This window comes from Leucopleurus acutus, assembly GCF_964270905.1.
Source record: "Leucopleurus acutus genome assembly, chromosome: X".
Taxonomy (NCBI): domain Eukaryota; kingdom Metazoa; phylum Chordata; class Mammalia; order Artiodactyla; family Delphinidae; genus Leucopleurus; species Leucopleurus acutus.
This window is the reverse complement of record NC_139148.1, coordinates 68,923,354-68,928,893: the sequence shown is the minus strand read 5'-3', so window position 1 is coordinate 68,928,893 and position 5,540 is coordinate 68,923,354.

Here is a 5,540-nt window from a genome sequence, read left to right as displayed (position 1 = left end):
GATCAGGAAGAAGACAAGGTTGCCCGCTCTCACCACTCTTTTTCAACATAGTTTTGGAAGTTTTAGCCACAGTAATCAGAGAAGAAAAGGAAATAAAAGGAATCCAAATTGGAAAAGAAGAAGTAAAGCTTTCACTGTTTGCAGATGACATGATACTATACATAGAGAATCCTAAAGATGTTACCAGAAAACTACTAGAGCTAATCAATGAATTTGGTAAAGTAGCAGGATACAAAATTAATGCACAGAAATGTCTTGCATTCCTATACACTAATGAAGAAAAATTTGAAAGTGAAATGTAGAAAACTCTCCCATTTACCACTGCAAGAAAAGTATAAAATATCTAGGAATAAATCTACCTAAGGGGACAAAAAACCTGTATGCAGAAAATTATAAGACACCGATGAAAGAAATTAAAGATGATACAAACAGATAGAGAGATATACCATTTTCTTGGATTGGAAGAATCAACATTGTGAAAATGACTCTACTACCCAAAGCAATCTACAGATTCAATGAAATTCCTATCAAACTACTGCTGGTATTTTTCACAGAACTAGAACAAAAAATTTCACAATTTGTATGGAGACACAAAAGACCCCGAATAGCCAAAGCAATCTTGAGAACGAAAAACGGAGACTGGAGGAATCAGGCTCCCTGGCTTCAGACTATACTACAAAGCTACAGTAATCCAGACAGTATGGTACTGGCACAAAAACAGAAAGATAGATCAATGTAACAGGATAGAAAGCCCAGAGATAAACCCACTCACATATGGTCACCTTATCTTTGATAAAGGTGGCAGGAATGTACAGTGGAGAAAGGACAGCCTCTTCAATAAGTGGTGCTGGGAAAACTGGACAGATACCTATAAAAGTATGAGATTAGATCACTCCCTAACACCATATAGAAAAATAAACTCAAAATGGATTAAAGACCTAAATGTAAGGCCAGAAACTATCAAACTCTTAGAGGAAAACATAGGCAGAACACTCTATGGTATAAATCTCAGCAAGATCCTTTTTGACCCACGTCCTAGAGAAATGGAAATAAAATCAAATATAAACAAATGGGACCTAATGAAACTTCAAAGCTTTTGCACAGCAAAGGAAACCATAAACAAGACCAAAAGACAACCCTCAGAATGGGAGAAAATATTTGTAAATGAAGCAACTGACAAAGGATTAATTTCCAAAATTTACAAGCAGCTCATGCAGCTCAATAACAAAAAAAACAAACAACCCAATCCAAAAACGGGAAGAAGACCTAAATAGACATTTCTCCAAAACAGATATACAGACTGCCAACAAATACATGAAAGAATGCTCAACATCATTAATCATTAGAGAAATGCAAATCTAAACTACAATGAGATATCATCTCACACCAGTCAGAATGGCCATCATCAAAAAATCTAGAAAGTATAAATGCTGGATAGGGTGTGGAGTAAAGGGAACACTCTTGCACTGCTGGTGGGAATATGAGTTGTTTGAGCCACTATGGAGAACAGTATGGAGGTTCCTTAAAAATCTACAAATAGAACTACCATATGACCCAGCAATCTCACTACTGGGCACTTACCCTGAGAAAACCAAAGTTCAAAAATAGTCATATACCAAAATGTTCATTGCAGCTCTATTTACAATAGTCCAGAGATGGAAACCACCTAAGTGCCCATCATTGGATGAATGGATAAAGAAGATGTGTCACATATATACAATAGAATATTACTCAGCCATAAATAGAAACGAAATTGAGCTATTTGTAATGCGGTGGATAGTCCTAGAGTCTGTCATACAGAGTGAAGTAAGTCAGAAAGCGAAAGACAAATACCGTATGCTAACACATATATATGGAATTTAAGACAAAAAAATGTCATGAAGAACCTAGTGGTAAGACAGGAATAAAGATACAGACCTACTGGAGAACGGACTTGTGGATATGGGGAGGCGGAAGGGTGAGCTGTGATAAAGCGAGAGAGAGGCATTGACATATATACACTACCAAACGTAAGGTAGATAGCTAGTGGGAAGCAGCCGCATAGCATAGGGATACCAGCTCGGTTCTTCGTGACCGCCTGGAGGGGTGGGATATGGAGGTTGGGAGGGAGGGAGACGCAAGAGGGAAGAGATATGGGAACATATGTATATGTATAACTGAGTCAGTTTGTTATAAAGCAGAAACTAACACACCATTGTAAAGCAATTATACCCCAATAAAGATGTTAAAAAAAATTAAGCATTCTTACTTCATCTGAGAGGGAAGAAAGGGGTTTCAATTAGATAGAGTCATATGAAGGACTTCTAGGTACTTGTAATATTCTATTTCTTAACTAGATGTTTGGTACATTATTGTTCCTTTTATTATTATTCTTCATCTTTTGTGTCTAAAATGTAGTTCATAATATTTTAATGTAAAAATGTATATTTAAAGAAGTAAGTTGGGTGACATTCTAAGCACAAGAAACAGCATGAATAAAGGTATGGAGGAGTGTCTTCCCAGTCAAAGTAAAAAGCATTGAAAACAGTAGCCTCACAAGGGAAGGAATACTCACTTGTAGCATAGCTCAAAAGGACTGACTAAAGCCAAAAGTTTGCATTATTTTCTTATTCAAAGACTTCATTAAGAACCTCATTTAAAAAGATAGCCAATTTCACTTTTATTCCTACTAAAACTATACTGATGTTATATAATCTCCATATTTTGAACATTTTACCTTGCTTTATTTTACTTCTAATAAATGATACTAATAGTGCCCCACAGGCCATCACCCACAACTTAGATGAGGTGAGAAAATAATGGAAACGTATTCCAGGTCCAGCTGCATTTTCCTTTAAGTGCTTTGAGACACAATTTTGAAATGTTAGAATAGTGTAACTTTCTTTCCAAGCTTTAAATGTACAAGAGAGTCAATAAAGTATTTCGTCATTTGTAAGATGAATTATCCTTATTACAATCTTATATGTGTATTGAAAACTGTTAATTACACATTTCTAGTTCCAGGTTAGTAGGTACTGTGTACTGAGGAATAGTAATTAAAACTTTAATATTATTAGCATACCTTCTGAAGAAATCTGGTAAGAAATTATTGACATGCAATAAAATGCCATTATCCAATGCTTACTCTCAGACTTTTTTTTTTTTCAGTACGTGGACCTCTCATTGTTGCAGCCTCTCCCGTTGCGGAGCACAGGCTCCAGACGTGCAGGCTCAGCAGCCATGGCTCTTGGGCCTAGCCGCTCCGCGGCATGTGGGATCCTCCCAGACCGGGGCACGAACCCGTGTCCCCTGCATCGGCAGGCGGACCCTCAACCACTGCGACACCAGGGAAGCCCTCACTCTCAGACTTTTTATAGGTGACTTTACATCTATAAATCTCATCCATCTGAAGTATAGATGAAGTTTCTCTTACATAGATATCTTTGTGTTAATTTCTTAAAATGTGATTAAGTTTTTCAACATTTACTTCCAAATACACTTTTCTGATTAAAAAACTTGATATATTGCCAATTTTCTGTTGAAATTAATATTAAAAACATCAAATGTATTGCTAATTCTAGGAAGATAGAGTTTACATCTAATAAGAACAATCATCATTTATTATATTATCTCTAAAGCCATTAATAATTTTAAATGGAATGATATGGGTCTTTTATCTTTCCTTTATAATTTTCCAGGTTTAAAAATGGAAACGACTAGAATACAGGGTTTATTTTTTTTAATATTTATTTTTCTAATTTCACTCTGTATATTAAATGGAATCCTAACTGGTATCATATCACTTCCCAATGGCCAAATAGTAGTGCTTCTTTCTACATAAATAAAGGATCCTATGTTTCCCATTATATCACTCTTCACTTCCTAACACTGATCAAGTTCTCAAATGTTCAAAGTCACAAAAATGACAATACTCTGAGTCTGAATATTCCCTAAGGAATGTGAGCCACACATCAGCCAACTTAAACTGGAATTCTTATAAATCAAAAAGAAGATTGTCAATTAATAATAGTCTAAGACAATAAAAGGATTACTACAATAACAAATAAATCAATTTCTCTGCCACCAAGGTATTTCTCCTATTCTATCCATCTTGCACATTGAGACTAGATTAATCTTCCAAAACCATACATTCATCATGGCCAACACTAGTCTTCACTCTTAGATTAAGAATTTAGAAGGATTCTTTATTGTTTATCAGATCAAGTTTATAATCTTTACTCTGGCCTTCAATGTCCTCAGTCAATTTCCTCTACTTTCCTATTCCTTCAATCTCCCCCCACTCTCTCTTCCACTCTCTTTCTCCTTCTCCCTCCCCCCCACCCTCACTCTCTTTACCAATGCTTCTCTCTCCTATTGTTTGAAACAAATCTTATGCCCAAATCACACCAGACACCTTGTTGCCCCATACACATGTCACAGTCTTCCCATCTCTATGTCTTTATTTGATGCCACTTCTCACATATCCTGTTCCAACATGCCCAGCATTCTGCCTTCCTTCAGCACAAATCCAAATCTTACCTTTACTAGAAAAGCCAGCTCAAACCTCACAGCTTACTGCTAATAAGCCTGGCAATCTATCTCAATTTGTCTAATGAAATTGAGGGGATAAAAAGCTATTAAAACACACAGATTGAATCCAGTAAAAAAAGGTATTTTACAAATTTCTGTGTGGATATTTTTCTTAAAATGATTCATTCTACAAACAGTAAATTCCATCTCATTTTAGGAGGAAAAATATGTGAATGTGTGGGGTGACAAGGATGGGGGAAAGAAAGTTGTATAGAAGAATATTTTATTCTCAAAATATAAGGGTCCAATAATAATATGAATTACACAAACATATAGTCCACTCTGAATCTTCATACCCTGAGATTCATATGGTCATCATACTCTTTTATATGAGGAAACAATGAAGCTCACATCTCAACGTCTTTCATTCATTAACCTGTATTCCGTTTGAGGCATTTTGGAGTCAAGCCAAAATACCTCACTGTCACTGGATGAATAAAATTGTGTAGCATCACAGAAAAGTGCATAGAGTATGACTAAAAGATTGTTTATTTAAAATGCATAAACTTTGTTGGAGGCTGATCTCAAGATGGAAATGCAGAGGGATGTGAGCTCACCCCTTTTATGAAAACATGAAAACCATAACTAACTGCTGAACCACCACTGACAGAAAGCACTGGAACCTACCAAAAGAGATACCTTACATCCAAAAACAAAGAAGAAGCCATAATGAGATGGTAGGAAGGGGGAAATCACGATAAAATCAAATCCCATACCCACCAGGTGGACAATCCACAAACCAGAAAATAATTAAACCACAGATGTTCTCCCACAGGAGTGAAAGTCCTGAGTGCCACGTCAGGATTCCCAGCCTGGGGATCTGGCAACAGGAGGAGGAGACCCCAGAGAATCTGACTTTGAATGCCAGTGGGAATTGATTGCAGGTATTCCACAAGACTGGGGGAAAAGTGAAACTCCACTCATGGAGGGTGCACACAAGTTCTCGTGTGCACAAGGACCCAGGGAAAAAA